Source organism: Martes martes, assembly GCF_963455335.1.
Source record: "Martes martes genome assembly, chromosome: 12".
In the NCBI taxonomy this organism is placed as follows: domain Eukaryota; kingdom Metazoa; phylum Chordata; class Mammalia; order Carnivora; family Mustelidae; genus Martes; species Martes martes.
In genome coordinates, this window is record NC_137900.1 from 43,603,355 (window position 1) to 43,623,611 (window position 20,257).

General features: G+C 41.2%; 1 protein-coding gene across 1 annotated transcript in view; it reads right to left on the minus strand.

Annotated features, from left to right (window-relative positions):
* The window catches only part of TTC39B (tetratricopeptide repeat domain 39B), a 123,037-nt gene that overhangs the window by 59,705 nt on the left and 43,075 nt on the right, over window positions 1–20,257 (minus strand). The window lies entirely within an intron of this gene.

Genomic DNA, 20,257 nt, shown 5'->3' on the forward strand with positions numbered 1-20,257 from the left:
ATGGACCACAATCTAAAAAAGTAATGCACTAAATGAAAGGGTTAAATTTAGTAAATTAAAGTTTAGTTTTCCCTCACAAACATCTAGGAGCACGACACTGCAGGCACTATATCATGTGTCAGATACATAAAGTCATACAGTTCATGATCTCAAAGATGATACTGGAGAATAAATTATAGATTTTAAAGTACTTACAACTTTTTACCATCATGTTGCTATGTCACATTTTAAAAAATATTTTATTTATTTGAGAGAGAGAGAGAGCATGAGCTAGAGAGAGGGCAGGGAAAGAGGGAGACACAGACTCCCCTCTGAGCAGGGAGCCCAATGTGGGGCTCAATCCCAGGACCCTAGGATCATGACTGAGCCACAAGTCACATTTTTTTTATCCTGCTTATAAGTTCCTAACTCTGGATCAAAAGTCCAACTGGAAGGGGCGCCTAGTGGCTCAGTTGGTTAAACGTCTGCCTTCATCTCAGGTCAAGATCCTAGGGTCCTGGGATTGAGTCCTGCACGGGGCTCCCTGCTCATCGAGAAAGCCTGTTTCTCCCTCTCCCTCTGTCTGCTGCTCTCCCTGCTTGCTCTCGCTATCCCTGTCAAATAAATAAACAAAATCCTACAAAAAGAAGAAGAAGGAGGAGGAGGAGGAGGAGGAGAAGAAGAAGAAAAAGTCCAGCTAGGGGCACCCATATGGCTCAGTTGGTTAAGCATCCAACTTCTGATTTTGGCTCGGGTCATCATCTCAGGTCCTGGGATCAAGGCTGTGTAGGGGCTCTGTGCTCAGCAGGGAATCTGCTTAAGGATTCTGTCTCCCTCTCCCTCTGCCCCTCCCCTACTACCTAGTGTGTCTGTATTCTCTCTCTCTCTCAAATAATTAATTAAAAAAAAAAAGTTCAACCAAAAGCTTGCATACATGTCAGCAAGCTGTCTGCCAACTGTCCCCAGGCAGACCTGCCATGCAAGTGGAGAGCCTGACTTCCTGAATAAACAGACACAGGAGCGCATAGAAGTCAGCAGTGTACCCATCTGCTCCCAACAACACACCTGTCAACACACCTCCCAAGAACACACTGTTCCAAGAGCACCAACAACTGGAAATGCAACTAGGAGCCAAGAGCCAGGGACAGAAAGGCCTCAAAGCCAGTTCAGTAGAAGGAAGAGTTCAAGAGAGTAGAGAAGGTTAGCTCAGGAAAAAGGAGAGTTGGAGGAAAGCAGAGAAAAGGAAAGAACAAACATTCCTTCCCTTGCTCACTTGAGGAAGATCTCAATGCCCCCTCCTAGACTACCTTCTCTGGACTGGATCCTACTCCCAAATGACTCAAAAAGACATAAAATGATGTGCTTACAGAGAAAGAACAATAAAACAAATGTGGCAAAGTGTTAAAAATGGATTAGGGATATACAAATACTCTTATTCTCATACTCTTTTGCTCAGATTGAAATTATTGCAAAATAAGGTGTTTTTTGTTTGTTTTTTTTTTGTTTGTTCCTTTTTAAATAAGGTTTTTTTAAAAGACAACTTGGATGACCCTGGAGCAAAGGGCAAATGAGAGTAGCCATGGACCTCAGGCCCCCATGGACCAGCCAAAGCCAGTGTGGAATGCCAAGTCCTTGGGGTCATGAGCATACCAACAGATCCAGCCATCACAGGTGCTTTGGTGGCAGAGACAGTGACAACACAGGTTAATCAAAAACAAGTGGGTGGGGCTGTCAACCAGAGAGCAATTCCCAGGGTAAGGCTCTATCTCCATGGAACTTCTTCCCACACCCAGGTACTTTTGGGAAAGAGGAACGGGGGAGCCTTTGAGAAAGAAGATAATAAGCCTGATACAGAGTTTAAATTTTTACCTGACTGGGCACTTACCTCTCCCATTCCCCCCGAGAAAATCTAAGTCACTCTAAAAGAGACTATTTGAAATGTGAACAGATGATGGGATCTTTTATTGACAACTTAATGTTTTCTTCTGCCCTCATGGGGGATGAGAGTTCCAGAGCAAAGTGAGAACAGTTGCAAAAGAACAGAAGTTCATTTTCATGTAAACTAGAAAGCATGCCTCAGACCCTCCTCACTAAGAAAATGGACCCCAGGACTTACTGTTTCTTCAGGAAAAAAAAAGAAACTGCCCAAACAGTTGCTGTTTCTCTTGCCGGCACACAGAGCAAATCAGACAGAGCTGGAAACTAAAACCAGAGACTGTATCTTTTCAAATTCTTTCCTGAAGCAAAGCAAGCTGTACTCCTTCACAATATTTCAAACAAACGACAGAACCTCAGATTGGCAAGAGATACACAGGCAGCTCCTATTTCGTTTTGCTAGTTTTTTAATTAAAAAAAAAAAAAAATCCCTTCCCTATTGGAGGGTTTTCTTATTTCTAACAGAAAGCTGTTACCTAGTCTACCAATCACCTTTTCTCACTGTCCTACCTGTGGTGTGATGTTGCCGAAAGCGTGTTGGGATGCAAGGCTGAGCCCGGACCCCTGTCCCAGGTGTGCCGCTCACTTGCAAACAGCGACACACCGGACAGTTCGCCCGCGGCTAGGGATCTCAGGGTCCTCGTGTGCAAAAAGAGAGGAGGGTTACAAATCATAGAAAGCAGAGAGGTGGTGGCCAGGGGCTGGGGAAGAGGGGGCAGTGGGGAGTTCTTGTCTAATGAGTATGGAGTTCTGCTTTCCCTGATGAAAGAGTTCTGGAGACAGATGGCAGTGACGGTGGTACAACAGTGGGAATGTGCTGAATGCCACTGAACTGGACACTGAGAAGTGGGGAAGACGGTAGAGTACATGTTAGGTGTATCTTACCACAATAAAAAGAAAGTGGGAGGGAAAAACAAACAAACACATCGAGACAAAGAGCCAGAGGAGGGTTAACAACACTTGCCCCGTAGACTTTACACGGAAGTTATAAGGAGGAAACGCACTCCATTTTGTAAAATCACTTTTTAGGCTGAATACCACATAAATGCGGAGCTGATGTTGTTAGAAGAGTTAAACGATTAGGGCTAAAAACTTCCCATTAGCCAGACCACGGCATTCCTACGGGGCATTCCTGCTATTGGGGAGCTGGGTGGCTGAGGCTCCTTAGGCAGCACTTGGCCTGGTTCAGTTTGCCCCTCAAAGGAGAAATGAAGGTATTTTCAAGATGCAGAGTAAACACAGGATTTCCGTGGGGGGCAGGAGAGTGGGGGGATGGGGGGGTATCATTTCTTCTCAAACGTTACAAACTACATACAACAAAGAGTAGCCAAAAGAGAAATTTTTAAAAAGCAATGCTAGAAAAAAGTTTTCCCTTCATTTGGCTTCCAGCCCATGAAGGAGAAAAAAAAAATAAAGGCTACCTGAAGTCATTGCTTTTTTCACGCTAGGTAATGTGTTTCTCCTCTGGGTTCCTTGGTCAGAATTTAAAACTCATCATAGTATGATTATTGCTTTACTTTCAGCTGTGCGAGGTAGAGGATGAGTTTTCCAAGGACAGGAATTCTCTGTCTTAGCACAGTGATGCTCAATGAATTTTGGGGGGAACAAATGACATTTGTATTAATTCTATATTAGCGCCCTTGTGCCAAATACATTCTCAATACCTTACATTTTATATCATGTATGTAGATGGGAAATACCCATGTATGTATTATCACGAGAGTCCTCCATTTACAAATAAGTAAATTTCAGTAAATATTAGGTAAGACAAAAACAAACCAGAAGGGGAAGCATATACATACTCACGTAATTAAAGTTTAATTTTCTCTAGCTCTTTAATGTGTGACTGTTTTCATAGTGTGTGGTGTATAGTCAGCCTGTGATATCAAGCAGGCACACAAAATAGTTTTTGTATATAGGGATGCTACTGCTTAAAAAAAAATGAAGAAGAAGAAACACCTAAACTAATATTAAGGAGGGGTGATGCCACATAAATGTTATATATTAGGACTTGGTTTGCTGGATCACAGGAAGGCTCAAATTCTGCCCCACCCAGTGACCAAGAAGATAATGACCACATAATCCCAAAGGACAAGTGAAATTTGAGTCTTTTTCCCATACTTCCCTGCTTTCTAAAACATAGTCCTCTATAAGGACTTGAAATAAGATATTCTATAACGCACTAATACAAAAACAATAACGAAAGAAATCCGTTCATACTACTTGAATGGTCACTAAAGACTTTCCACACCTGCAGACTGATGAAATATCAAAAGAAAAGTAAACCACACATGAAATTCCTATCAAACCCATACCCACATAATCTGCCCATATATGCAGTCTGACCTTTCTAAAATGAGCCGGGGGTGCCCTGGCTGGTTCAGTCAGTGGAGGTGGGATTCTTGATCTCAGGGTTGTGAGTTCGAGCTCCACACTGAATGTAGAGATCAGTTTAAAAATGAGCCAAAGACATAAGTGTAAATGTGGTGTTAAAAAGTAGAAAGCATGGGGGCCAGGGTGGCTCAGGCTGGCTGAGCATCGGACTCCTGATTTCAGCTCAGATCATGAAATCAAGCCCCACAGGGGGGTTTCATGCTCTCATGGAGTCTGCTTATCCCTCTCCCTCTGCTTCCCCCCCTTCCCCGCTCTCACTCCCTCGCTCTTTCTAGTAAATAAAAAAAAATTTTTTTTAAGTGGAAAGCAAGTGCAAAATGTTAGGAAGATCTCCGGGTATAAGGCACCAAAAAAAAAATCATTTTTCATGACACATGTAACCAGGAGTACACTATGGCTTTAATAAATACATAAATAAATAAAATGAGGAGAGGGCTGTCTATACCCCAATCAATCTATGGCTAAGGGACACAGTACAACAGCTTTTCAAGGGGCACCTCATCTTCCTCATCTATAAAATAGGAAGGAGCAGTCAGCATAGTTTGCATTGAAAATACAAAGACAGACTCACCATGAGTACTAGGACTGAAGCAGACATTTTAAAAAGATTCTAGTTCATTTCTTTCCCACTAAGATATGAAAATCTTTAGTGGATGACAGAGCAAAAAAGGAAACCAGAGAGCCTCAAAATCCCCTACTTCATGGCAGGCCTCAAGCTTTTTACTAATCAAATGAGAAGTCTGTCTCTGTGCTGGAAACCAAATGTATTTTCTATACAAACAATGATGGAAATTTATTTCTTTGTGTGTATCTACATATATACATACATAGGTACATATATACACACATATGTTAAATTCTCAGCCTATGCCATAAAGTCCATTAAGCCCTAAATTATCAATAACTTTTGGCAGAGTATTAGAACCAAGAGAAAGAATCATATAGGACTGAAGCACACTCTTCCCCACCCCTCAGGCCAGTCTCCACACTGTGTCCAGGTCATCCTGTCTAAACACAAGTCCATGCAATTCAGTGGTCTGTCACCGCCCTTGCCACAGCTCCTTGGCAAGACGCCCTTGGCATCTGTCTTCCTCTGACCAGCCTATCCTCACTAGAACAGCAGGACTCCCAGGCTTCTTGATAAATCCTGAAGAGAACATGGTGAAGGGAATCAGAGTATGTCACCCTGAAATGTGTCACTCTGACATAAAGACTGTTTTGAGCTGAAGCAATTAGCTCTCACCCTCCCCATCCTGGCCAAAAAGGAGGGCATAAATTTCCTTTTGTAAAGGTGTTTCCCTTTCCCGCACCAGAAAGAGAATTACCTCAGGGATAAATCTTACCACCTGAGAGGACTCTTATCTACACAACAAACCTAACTCAATAATCCTTACTTACCACACATTTCCTGGTCATCTTCCTACAATTTAACACTCATCCAGAAACCTAAAACCCCTTCCTTGGCCTAGCCTCTTCTCCACACTTCATTGTACCTCAAGATAGTACATAAGCAGGGCATTTGGGTGGCTCCGTCAGTTAAGCAGGCAACTCTTAATTTTGGCTCAGGTCACAATCTCAGGATTATGAGATTGAGCCCTACGTCGGGCTCTGTGTGGGGTGTGGAACCTAACTAAGATTCTCCCTCTGTGGGGCGCCTGGGTGGCTCAGTGGGTTAAAGCCTCTGCCTTCGGCTCAGGTCATGATCCCAGAGTCCTGGGATCGAGCCCCGCATAGGGCTCTCTGCTCAGCAGGGAGCCTGTTTCCTCCTCTCTCTCTCTGCCTGCTTGTAATCTCTGTCTGTCCAATGAATGGGTAAAATCTTTAAAAAAAAAAAAAAAAAATTCTCCCTCTGCTTCTCTCTCCCTCTAAAAAAAAAAAAAAAAAAAGTATATAAGCCCCAAATTCTAACCACCTCCTTGAGGTACATTTTTTGGTGAACTCCCGTGTGTGTATGCAATTAAACTTTCTTTTTTTCCTCCTGCTCCTCTTTTGTCCATTTAATTTGCGGGGCCCAGGAAATACATTTAAGACAGTAGAGGAGAAAGTCTGGCCTCTCCTTCAATGGTCTCTCCTATCTCAGGACTTTGTACTTAATAAACCCTCCTGCTATAACCGATCAATCATGCCCAGCGTCTGTCTCAGTTCAGACATCGCCTCTTTCAGAAAGCCTTCTCAGGTCAGCCTCTGCCCAGATTCCTGCCCATCACCCCAGGTTGGGTTAGTCACCCTTCATCTTTGCTCCAACAGAGCCCTGACCTTCTCCACACCTCTGCATTTATCCCACTACATCCCAATGACAGTGTCCTTTTTTTTTTTTTAACTAACTACAGAGTTTCTTCTCTGTATCCTCCAATAAATTCTAAGTGCCTGAATGGCTATTAATGACCCAAGATATTTTCTCCTGTTTAAAAAAAAGGGGGAGGGCCTTGGGTGGCTCAGTCGTTAAGCGTCTGCCTTCAGCTCAGGTCATGATCCCAGGGTTCTGGGATGGAATCCTGCATGGGGCTCCCTGCTCAGCGGGAAGCCTGCTTCTCCTCTCTCATTCCTCCTGCTTGTGTTCCCTCTCTCGCTCTCTGTCTCTGTCAAATAAATAAATAAAATCTTAAAAAAAAAAAAAAATGCTAACTGTTTCCTCCAAGCAACCAACAGGCAACACAGGCAGACCTCTGAATCCGGGCTGTGAGGGAAGGCAGGTCAGGCTGCCACGGCCTCTTCTTCAAAGTTGAGGCCAGCCAAACACCTTTGCAAGTTCAGGCTCTTGCTGTTATTTTGCTTTGTTTTGTTTTACTTGGATGATTGGTTTTGGTCTGTTCTTTGCTTTTAATTCTGCTTTTGGTTTCTTAGTAGCTTCTAATACACTCCAATGAAATAAACAGCAGCTACGAAATCTGGTTTACTGGCCCCATTTTAACTTGTGTGACCTCTGACCTCACTCCCTACCTGTCTATAAACTGAAGGAGTAGTAGAAGAAGGGTTCTTAAACTTAGTTGCCCACAGTCACCAGGGAAGCCTGTAATAAACGCTGTTCTCCCTCTAGAACTCAGGTCACTGGTGACCTCCAGAAGGGGCAGAGACTGGAAATCAAGTCAAACCTGGGATCAAGTTCTAATTCCTCCACTTATTTCTATGTGACCCAGAAATTTCACCTCTCTGTATCGCGGGGTACCTGCTTGTTACAACAGAGATAGTTATGCCTTTTGTAGGGTTGAAGGGAAGTTAACGTGTGCAGAAACCAACCAGTGGCTGGCCCACTGCAGATGCTCAGTAAATGACAGGGAAGTCCTCGACCCCATCCTGTGTATTCTTCATGGCACCCTAGCATTTCTCCACTGAGGCCCTTAAGGAGTTTCCAGCCAGCAGGGTGTCTTTGCCATATTCTCCACCCCATCCCCGGTGCCCAGCACAGTTCCCATAACCATGCCCAACATCACAGCAGACACTCAATAAATAAGTATTAGATTAATGAAACAGTAAGATACTAAAATATACTAACATAACCGATTTCCCTTCCCCTCCCACTGCACTTAACTGTAAGCTCCCCCAAAGCAGGGACCATTTCTTATTGAGTGAAATGAAACCAGCACTTAATACAGTGCTTATCATATACTTGTTGAACTAATCAAATTATTTTCATAATCTTTTTCCAGCTCAAGTATACCAAGGATCTGTCGCTTCAGAAGATCTGGGACAGAAGGAGTTGCAAGGATCTGTACGCCCTGTATATATGTCTGGCCACAAACCATCTAGACTTCTACAGTTGAAAGATTACCACAGTTGTAATGAAATAATGAAGTACTTTTTAAATGCTCCCCTCACCTGCTAAAAATATCTGCTCCATGAGGGCACATACAATATCTTGTTCCGTATCATAACCCCAGGGCCTGGCAAGACCTTTGCAACAAATATAAACGTCTATTTAATGAATGAATGAATAATACACCTAAGTTCCTTATAAGTCTAGGTAAGGCAGAATTTCCTATTTTTAGGAATCCTTCCTAATTAAATTCAAAGTTGCTATGTTTAGGTCGAAGAAAATGTTTAAAAATAAAAACAGCATATGTTTGATCTCTGGGGGGTAGTTTCTTTTTTAAAATCCTTGATTTCCTTCACTCTGCAGGAAATCAACCAAAATACTGATACCCACAAAGCTCATACAGTATGCCCCCCTCAAATATATTCTATACCTACGAAGGTGACTGTTAGCCGTTGCCATTTAAAAGTATTTTGACTACTGATCTCTGAACAAATCAACTTTTAGGAATTGCTTTAGCTAATGTGATTTTTAAGATAAAGGAATGAGATCAGTAACCCAATGATATGAATCACTGAAATCATAAGACTTTTCATTTAACAAGGACAAATCAAGAACATATGGGGGTTTTGATGGGAACCAAAACTTAACCACTACCTTCACAAAATGTTCAAAATTGATTCCATAATATTTCAGCAAGGATACAGTTCCAGCCTCTGGTGAATTCCAAAGGGGGAAAGTGGGACACAGTGACTAAGGACAGATGTTAAGGCTAAAGAATCTACGTCATCAGAAAAAAATGGCACCAATTCAAATGCACAATTAGAAAAGGGGTGGTCATGCAAAGGTCACTTTTTAGTAATTCCCACCAGCTGTCACCTGCTAGAGAGATACCGAGAGAAGCCAACGCAGGGGTTCACAGTGAGAGGTAAAGTCTAGGACTATCAACCCCCACTATTCTGAGAGCATGCCAAGTGTACTTAATCTTTCCTTAAGGTTTTAATCACCCTAACAAAACAACATCCTATAATGAAGCCAGCAAAGGCCATAAGATGAACACAGTGAATCCACAATGAGCTATCATCAGCCTTCCATTGTTCTGCCGTCCCATGCACACCTTGCAGCAGCACTAAGCCAGCCATGGCATCCTGAAAAGACCACGTCCTCTGCAGCAGCAAGACGTACTGTTTTCTCCGGTCTCAGCACTCACCCTCAGGAAGCCCAAAAGGGGGGAGGCGGAGGGGGGGAGGATTGGGGGAGAGCCCTGACCAGCTTGACATGAAGCCTTTAATAAAGACAATGTCAATTAACAAAAACTGCAGGTCTCCAGTGAGATTTAACTCCTATTTTTAAAATTTTCACGGCTATCCTTAAATTAAATCCTCACAGATCGAAACAGAACTCTGCAATCAGACCCCCAGGAACAGCTTTAAAAATGCCACATACTCACAGATTTAGAGCAGCTGTAACTTTGGAGGAATGAGTCTAGCCTCACTGTGGAGATGCCTTTCCCTCTCTTCTACCAGATTTTTTAAGGCAAACAAAAAGAAGAAGACAGCCCTCGGTTCAAAGGCCAACAAAAATCCTCAGTTTCTGTTCTATGTCTTGGTCTCCAGTGAGACTCAATTAAAGGGCATAAGGAGAGAAGTTGCCGAGGCTGCAGACAGCATCCCAGAGCTTCCCAGAGCAGAATTTAAGACATGTCAGTTAAAGTGGCAGCTACACTCACTGCCGTGGCTGACGCTTCTGCGGGAAGGGATGCCGGGAGATTTTTTTCCCCCAGTCTCTGCTGCAGCCTAATTCCGATCCATCACCATTTAATTATCCTAGGGAAACAGGCAAGACAAACACAAATGGCCTGGATTAATCAATTCTTCAGGGTCTCTTAGTGATTTTTCACCTAATCCAAGCTTTCATCTCCATCTAAAGAGGGCCAGTTGAGGAATAAAAGGACTCCTTTTTCATTTTAAGAAAAACATAAGAGCAGGCAAATATTCCCAGGTAAGAGATATCCCAGGACTTCTTTAAAACACTAAAGTATGGGAAAATCAAGTTTTCTGAGGTTTTTAATCTAACAGGTTAAATGCACAAAATTTAAATTTAAATTAGCAAATGAAATATACAAATGACATGTCAGACCCATGTAGCTCTAAATGGCACTTCAAAATTAACATTAGATAAACAACATTTCAGCTAGTTTTGATGAAACTAAAAAAAAAAAAGTATGCTTAGAGATGGTCAGTGACTTTGCAGCTTTCTTGTCTTCCCCTAAGTGCTTTTCCTCATACTAGAACGGAACCATTTTTACAATGGGGCTCACCGTTTTATCTGATTATAAAAGTACCAGGTAATGTAGTCTAACATTTCCTGATTAGAAAATAATAAACTCCTTGAAGGGAAATGGAAAACAAAGAAGAAAAAATCCCAGCTGATAATCTCATAACCCAGAGATAACCAGTGTTAATATTTTACAATATTTATCTCGTCTTGTTCCTCCATATAGGTACACAGAAAACTGTTTTCTTTACTACTGTTTTACATGTTGTGTACTACCTTTTTCACACAGTTTTATGTTATGATTATTTACCCACACATTATTTACCCACACATGTCTAAAAGTGCTCTAAAGAGTTAGCATATGCAATGACAGTCATACGCTTATGCGCCTACTGTGTGCTGGGCACAGGGGACACAGCAGTGAGCAGAATACACATGGTCCCTGCTTCTTGGAGCTCTCGGTTTAGACGGAAAGCCAAATATTCAGCAAATTATAGCATATATGATAGGTACTATAGGTCAAAGGAGAACTACAAGACACTTTAGATATATCAAAGAGACCAGGTCTTACGAAGGTCAAGGTTTCTCAAGGAATGGCAAGCCCAACTACAAAATTATTAGTACAGTGTATTTCACACCTACAATTTCCTATCAACATGAATATCTTCTTATCTTTTTTTAGAAAATTTATTTATTTATTTTGAGAGAGAGAGAGCTTGCATGTGAGTAGGGGAAAGGCACAGGGAGAGAATCTTCAGGCTCTGTGCTGAGCGGGAAGCCAGATATAGGGCTTGATCCCACGACCCATGAGATCATGACCTGAGCTGAAACCAAAAGTTGGACGCTTAACCACCTGAGCCACCCAGGCACCCCGTGAATATCTTTTTATCTAATATTCTTTTTTCCTATATCAAAAGAAACTTTAAGTCCAGCTATATTTTTGTGAATAATGTGCAATATCTAAGAAAATAAATGATCTAACTTGTATTTTGAACACAATCTTTGAGATACTAGAACAGGTAACCCACCCAGGTAATTTCAGACATCCCTAAAATTGTGAGTTCCATGTTTCTAAGAAATCTTCAATGTAAAATGAACTTTGCCATGCTCAGAATCTCATAAAGGCTAACAGAATCCTTTGAGAATGTTGGAAGAGGTATGACAATTGGACATGAATCTGACAGAACCATAACGATGCATTCTAAGGACACAAACAAAACACCACACATCCAAGTAAGTTACGTAGTGGTTCCAGGTGAGCAAGGTCAACATCAACAGTGATAAATCACGTTGACAGCAGGCACTCTGGAAATGATATGATAATAACGGCACTTTATCCCTGTGCTCTTTCTCTCCCCCAAACCCCTAACCTTAGTCTCACCGTGAGAAAAGCACCAGACAAATTCCCACGCGGAGCATCCTACAAAGTGTCTGACTAGTACTCCTCAAAATTATCAAGATCTTTTCTTTCATAAAGAAAGAAAAGCCTGAGAACCATCACAACCAATTAGGAAGAAACTAAGTAAATCTGAATAAAGTATGCACTTTAGTTAGTGATAACATATTAACATTGGTTCGTTCATTATAATACATTATGCTACTAACGTCAGATGCTAACAATGAGGGAAACTGGCTGTAGGGTATATGGAAACCCTGTACTATCCACTTGACCTTTCTGTAAATCTGAAACTGTTCAAAAAATAAAGTCTGTCTTTTAAAAACATTCTCTTTCCCAAATTGATAATAAATTTTTCTTGATCATTAGTAAAACATATCCCATAAAAATTTAGACAATACAAAAAGGTATTAGGGGCCTTTCTGAAACTATAAATACCCTATAATTCTACCATGTTCAGATAACCAATCCCAAACTAAACAATTGTGTGTATGAGTGTATCATTAGACCATACATGGTATTTTTAGCTGTGTTAAACTCAGGAACGGTTCCCAAAGATATCCAAGTCCTAATCCCTAAAAATTATGAATGTTACCTTATGTGAGAAACATTTTTGCAGGTGTAATAAAATTAAGGATCTTGAGACGGGGAGATTATCCTGGATTATCTGAGTGTGCTCTAAATGCAATCACAAGTCTCCTTATAAGAGGAAGGCAGAGAGATATTTGACAGGAAGCCAGAAGATGTGTGACCGGGCTGCCTGCGTGGCTCAGTTGGTTAAGCGTCCAACTCTTGGTTTCAGCTCAAGTCATGGCTTCTCACTGGTGAGATCGAGCCCCACATCAGGCTTCACTTTGAGCGTGGAGGCTGTTTGGGATTTTCTTTCCTTTCCCCGTGCCCTCCACCCCCCCATTACCTCCCGCCGCTCATGCTCTCTCTCTAAAAAAAATTTAAAAATAAAAATAAAAGCTGTTAAAAAAAAAAAAAAAGAAGAAGAAGAAGAATATGATGATGATGTTGTGATGGTGGAAGCAGAGAAATCTGAAAATACTATGCTGCTGGCTTTAAAGTTGGAGGAAAGGACCATGAGCCAACCAAGGAATACAAGAAATGCAGCCACAGAGGCTGGGAATAGGCAATAAAATGAATTCTCCCCTAGAGTCTCTGAAGGGAGCATAGTCATGGCAACACCTTGGTTTTGATTCAGTGAAAAGCATTTCAGGGGATGCCTGGATGGCTCAGTCAGGTAAGCAACTGCCTTCAGCTGAGGTCATGATCCCAGAGTCTTCAGATGGAGTCCCACATCAGGCTCCTTGCTCAGTGGGGGGTTTGCTACTCCTCCTGCCTGCTGCTCCCCCTGCTTGTGTGCGCTCGCACGCATGCTCTCTCTCTCTCTGACAAATAAATAAATAAATGAAATCTTTAAAAAAAAAAAGGCACTTCAGACTGGCGACCTCTAGAACTCTGAGAGAATAAATTTGCATTTCAAACCATCAAGTTTGTAGTAATTTGTTACAACACTTATAGGAAATGAATATAGTACCCTTAAAGACCTTTATTTCTTCTTTTTCAGTTACCTGCATATATCCCTTGGACAATTATTTCCATCAGTATTCTCTTTCCTGATTTGCTTTTCGGGCTTAACCCTCTTTCATATATGCTCAAAATATTTCCCCAGTTAATTCTCTATTAACTTGGTTTATTGGTCAAAACTATCACTCTTTTTTCCTGTTGGTGTCAGGCTTAAAATATATTTTTCAACCCAAAAAATACAGAATTCCTTATCTTCACTTGCTTTTAATATTTAAAAAAACACAATCTCCAATTTCTTTTCTTCATTATACTAAGAATCATGTAAGGTTATACATTGCATTACCCTTGTCCCTCCACACTTCAGTCCCTGGACTAGCATCAACACCAAAACTTGGACAGAGAATAAATACCAAGGAGGGAGACGGGAAACTTCCTGGAGACCCCCACCCATACTCATACCCCCTATATTAAGTCTGTCCCCTCAAACTGAGTTACCTCACATAAAGAAAAGAGTATGGCAAACATTTGTTAAACTATACAAAACAGGCAAGCTCACTTTATCCCTGGTAAGGTGATGATGAGGTAGATCTCAGAAATGGGAAAATGGGGAAACAGTCAAGGGTAACAGTTACTCTTATTTCTCAGATATTTGTAAGATTTAACTAAATGTCTTCTTTTCTTTTCACTTTTTTAAAAAATGTTTTTTATCTTGAGGTAGCCATTTTGAGGCAGCATGAGAACAGTCATACCAAAATTTCTCATAATTGGGAGGAATAGTAGTTTTATAAAAATAGCAGTGCTCCCAATATGACATTATACATTAATTAATTGAGATGTATATTCTATCTGCTTTATACTTCACAATTTTTTAAAATGCAAATAAATTCTTTCATAACTTAAAGACATATATTACAAAATAATTTTTTTACTTACATTGAGTTGTCTGAAAAGGTATCCTTGTACTATTTTAGTGACTAAGTTCTACTGAAAATATAGGATCCACCTATGAATCTAAACAATAAAATTGTACTGAGATGTTGAGAATGTTCTTTCAAAATATATATGCTTTAAACAGTTTATCATGGAATTAATTTCCTTATAGTAAGTACACAGAACTATTTTAATCAAAGTAAAAAATTTATTATTGGTATAATTTCTTTCAGATTGAGAGTAAACTTTTTAAATGGCAAAGAATCGCTTAAATCAATGGGAACCTGACACATAGAACTTTACACACACACACACACACACACACACACAGGTTTTTTTTTTAACTGCATAAAAAGTCAAGTCAGGCTACCCCTGCAGAAAACTTTCTTACTGCCAAAAATAGAAACCAAAAGCTCCTAACTATATTGCCTCCAGGGGAGATTAAAACTACGCCTATACTTCTAAAAATGTTAATTCATCAGTTACATGGAGCTTTAACACATCTGGACGTCTAGTTATAACATTCTGCTTACAGGTAATGAAAAAATACCCCTTGCCAGCCTGAAACTTTCACTCTGGACAATAAAAATAAGTAACACAGAAATTACTTTACACAAGAATGAAAGTCATACACAAATTCCCAAATACCTCTTCAGGTTTTGTGGGGGGGGGGGGGTTAAAGATTTATTTATTTATTTGAGAGAGAGCGAGAGCATGCAAGAGCGCACAAGTGGGAGGGACAGAGGGAGAGGGAAAGAATCTCAAGCCGACTCGAGCTGAGTGAGGGGCTGGATGTGGGTCTCAATCTCATGACCCTGGGGTCATGACCCAGAGATCACAACATGAGCTGAAATCAAGAGTCTGAGGCTTAACCAACTGGGCCAACCAGTGCCCCAAATACCTTTTCAGTTTTAAGCAATATCAGAGTCCTTTAGATTAGACTAAGTCTTCAGACTATTTATTAAATGTGTATAACACATGATGCTGAACTACACAATATACACAAATGCAAATTTTAGTCCCCCTTTGAGGAGTTCTCCCCATGGTGCTCTATAAACACAATGACACAAAAGGGGGACAGCGGGAAGAAGGGGAGAAAGGGAAAACCTGAGAGAGTGATTAATTTTCCAAACATAAGCAGTGAAGATGTTCAACACATTTCAAAAGGCAAAGTTCTCGAGTATCTGCTTTTTGCGGTTTTATTAGTCATTTTAGGTTGCTATTTGATGAAGTTATCAAAACAAGGCAGATAAAGATGATAGAAAGTTAACAGAGGGTGGTCTAGCTCACTATCTCCCTGAGGATTTTGACAGCTCATTTACATTCCCCTCTGATGGAAAAAGCATCAGCCCTAAGTTGAGAAATGGCAAAGGAGACACCAACAATCCTGGATAGTATTTACTATGCCCAAACAATTGGACATGACCTAATTATGTCTGTACTTGGGTTGAGTAACCAACCAGCTGCAACTCAATCTTCATTAAAAAAAATACAAAATAAAATAACACACCCCAAAAGCTCTTTTAACTCACTCTCCCTCTGAACAATCACAGCCATTACCACTGTGCACTGTACTTAGAAAGTTCTCAATAAATGATGCCTGGATTGTTTTTAACGCACTGGAAATCCTTGCAGTCCACTCTGAATGCTCATCTACATTTTCTGACTAGTATATTAATTCAACAAATTCATTAATTCGACACACACAAATTGAGCATTTACTACATGCCAAGCATGGTGCATGGGTGCAGAGCACACCATGGCAAATAGAACAGACCAGTCCCACCCTCTTGAAACTTAGAGAACAAAGGAACAGATGGTCAAAAGCAAGCAACAATTAACTACAAAATGACAAATGAAATGAGAAACACAAGCAGGATGACAAGACAGGGAAGCGGGGGAAGGAGTAACCCATTGTGGTGGAGTCATTAAGAAAGGCAGGAAGACATTCAAGCTGACAGATGAGGCTGTTCAGGTAGAAGACCTGGGAGGAGTGGGAGGAAGTCACTCTAGTCTGAGACACCAGCTCAAATCTAGGGCAGCAAAGGGCTTGTTCAGTCAAAACCCTGAAGGAGGGTTGTGGCTGGAGAGCAGTGAATGAGAGTGGGGGGTGCCCTGGACTAGGTTTCCACCTGGATGTGGGGGTCTGAGCGCCTCAAGCTTTGTGGACCCAGTAGATTGGGGGTTTCATCCTCAGGGACATGTAAACTCATGGACTGGTGCTAAGTAGGGGAGTGTGATCATGCAACTTCGTTTCTTTTTGGTTTTTTTAAAGATTTTATTTATTTATTTGACAGACAGAGATCACAAGTAGGCAGAGAGGCAGGTAGAGAGAGGGGAAGGGACGCAGGCTCCCTGCCAAGCAGGGAGCCCGATGCGGGGCTCGATCCCAGAAGGACGGGATCATGACCTGAGCTGAGCTGAGGCTTTAACCCACTGAGCCACCCAGGTGCCCCACAACTTCATTTCTAAAAGGATCACTCTGCCCTAATTCAAAAAACATGCTGTTAAACAATTAATTATGAGACAACTGGGAAAATGTGAACACTGATAGTATATTTGATGACTACTGTTAATTTTGTTAGGCGTGATAAGTCTCATGATGCTTTTAAAAAGAGATCTAGCATTTATATTTGTGTGCTAAATGATACCATATAAGACATATAGATTAGATAATAGTTCTGTATCAATGTTAATTGCCTGACTTAATCTTTTAAAAAGGTAATTCTGTAAGAGAACATCTTCGTTTTTAGGAAGTACATATTGAGATATTTAAAGGTAGAAATAGATTATGTCTAGAATACAATTCCAAATAACTAAGGGGTAGGTTATAGGTGAAATAAAATTGGCCTTGGGTTCACAATTGTTGAAGGTGAGTGACGAGCACAGGCGAGTTCAGTTTCCTATCCTCTCTGTTTTTTGTACATGTTTGAAATGTTTTATATTCAATCCTTTAAAAATAAAATAGCTTTGGCTGCTGATTGGAGACTGAGTGGGGTGCCATTGGGAAGGGGGGAAGTGGGTGCCTTTGGGAAGGTGGGAGGACAGAGAACAAAGGAACCAAGAAAACACGTTAGGCTGCTCTTAAAGTAATTTGGGCAAACCTGAGACTGCCTTGAACTAATTAAACAGAAAGGAGAGAGAGAAAAGTGAAGAGATAGGAAATAAATTCTGGAGGTAGACATCATCAGGCTTGGTATCATGGAAGTCAGGGAAGAGAGAAGGGATCAAAGAGGTCTCCTGAGTATCTGGCTTGAGCAAGTCAGTGGAGATGGGGAAACCCAGGAGAGGAGGAAGGTGAGTATCACGAGTTCAGTCTGTAACAGGTGCATTAAGGTGTCTGTGAAACATCCAAGTGAGCAATCACATAAGCAGTGCCTGGACCGATTTCCCATTACAACTATTGAAACAGCCCCAGACCGAGCAGCAAGAGCAGTTGCCATGCACAAAAGAGCACTGACGGAGGAGGTGAGGACTCAGCACAGGGAGCAGGGTCCCTCCGGCTTTCAGACACAACCCCGGCATTGCTAGCTGCGGCTGAGTGACAGAGAGGCTCCCGAGTCCACAGAAAGGGCAACCACAGTGGCAAAGGCCCTGTTCATAGGGGTTCACCAGCCATTCATTTTGCCACCAACAGCACCAAGTCTTCTTCCTCCACTGGGCTTCTCGGGAATATGAGATAACTAGATCAAAGGGACACTAAGAAGCTTTCCTTTAAGCTACAAAATCCTGTCAGTCCTCCTCCGTGGGTGAAAGAGAGCATTTATGGAATATATGTACCCTAACTCAAATGTACATATACACTCTATCCCCCAATAACCTTACATAAAAAACTCATTTTGGAAGTTCCCAATATAGTCACAGACCATTAAAGGACACCTAAAAGTACAAAAGAAAATGCAAAGAAGAGCAATCCAAGTAGTGACAATACAGGTGAAAGACACTAGGGATACTGCTCAGTCTTGGTTTTTTTAGAGAACTTGATTTCCTTTGACTAACTCCATTAACTCTGACACACAGGTTTTCTTTTTTTTTTTTTTTAATTATTTAATTTTTTATTTGACAGAGAGAGAAATCACAAGCAGGCAGAGAGGCAGGCAGATAGGAAGGGAGAAGCAGGCTCCCTGCTGAGCAGAGAGCCCAATGTGACACAAGGGTTTTCATCATGTAATACCTCTGAAACCAGGATGCATCTTAAAACTGGGGGCAACTTTGGCCTAGATCAAAGTTCTTAAGGAGAGTATCTACATTTGCTTCTGCCAATTACCTGAGGGCACCACCAACCTAATCCACTTAAAATTAAATGACCTGCTTGAAGTTGTTTGGGCCACACTGATAACTAAAATTCAGACTACAAACCAGCTTGTTATTCAAACGTTAAGGGCGTTAAAAATGCAAACATAGGACCCATCGATTCCATTCCTGGTATGTATGCCAGAGAAGTGCAAACACATGTCCACAAAAGACTTGTACACAGGGGCGCCTGGGTGGCCCAGCGGGTTAAGCCTCTGCCTTTGGCCCAGGTCATGATCTCGGGGTCCTGGGGTCGAGCCCCGAATCGGGCTCTCTGCTCGGCAGGAAGCCTGCTTCCTCCTCTCTCTCTGCCTGCCTCTCTGCCTACTTGTGATCGCTCTCTCTGTGTCAAATTAATTAATTAATTAATTTTAAAAAAAAGACTTGTACACAGTTATTCCCACCAGCATTATTTACAGTAGCCAAAAACTGGAGTCGTCAACTTGTGAATGGATAAACAAAATGTGGTGTATCCATACATTTGAATATTATTCAGCCGTAAAAAAGAATGAAGTACTGATACATGGTACAACACGAATGAATTTCAGAAGCCAAATACAAAAGGACACATATTGTGTGATTCTACTTATATGAAATGTCTATAGAGACAAATCTAGAGACAGAAATTAGATTAGTGATTGCCTAGGGGGTGGGGACAAGAATGGGGAATGACAGTAAAGGGGCACAAAGTGTCTATTATCTCAGGTTATATAAAGTGCTTTGGAAATACATTATAGTGATGGCTATGTAACTCTGTAAATATGCTACACTTAATTGAATTGTACACTTAAAATGGGCATTTTATGGGACATAAGTTAGCATTGCAAGAGGGCTGTTTAAAAAGAAATTATCAGGGGCACCTGAGTGGCTCAATGGGTTAAAGCCTCAGCCTTCGGCTCAGGTCATGATCTCAGGGTCCTGGGATAGAGCCCCACATCGGGCTCTCTGCTCAGCAGGGGAGCCTGCTTCCTCCTCTCTGTCTGCCTGCCTCTCTGCCGACTTGTGATCTCTATCTGTCAAATAAATAAATAAAATCTTTAAAAAAAAAGAAAAAGAAAAAGAAATTATCAGGGCAGAGAATTTCATGAGAGGTTTTTCTCTTCCCTCCCTACTTAGTACTAGGATTGAAATACACAAGTTCTGCTACCATGTCCTCCTGCATGACAGTTTTCTTTTTCTTTCCTTTATGCAAGGTCTCCTATCAAATTCTTCTGGTTTTTTTTTCCTCAGTGGCATATGAGATAATGACAGAAATGCCATTGTAGGGGCGCCTGGGTGGCATGTTGGTTAAGCATCCACCTCTTGATTTCAGTTCAGGTGCTGATCTCAGGGCCCTGAGATGGAGCCCTGAGTGGGACTCCACACCGAGCATGGTGCCTACTTAAGATTCTCTCTCTCCCTCACCTTCCACCCCTCCCCCTCTGCTCACATGCTCTCTCTCAAAAAAAAAAAAAAAAAAAAAAAAAAAAAAAAAATTTAAAATTTAAATTCCATCTTCAAACAAATAAAGTAATTGACAACCTGGTTGAGATAAGGCAGGTGGGCTGAGGGGAGCAGTTCCTCTCCAAATTTGTATTGCCTCTCCAATAACTGTATTGCCTAAGAGGGGAGAGTTGGGCCAAACAAAATCAGAGAAAAATGAAAATAAATCCAAATCTGCCTGGAGTTACTATTTATAATTTCACCACTATGAAGAAAAACATTAACTAAATGTTTTCCAACTATCATTCACTGACTTTCACCTTAAATAACCTTAAACAGTGCAAACT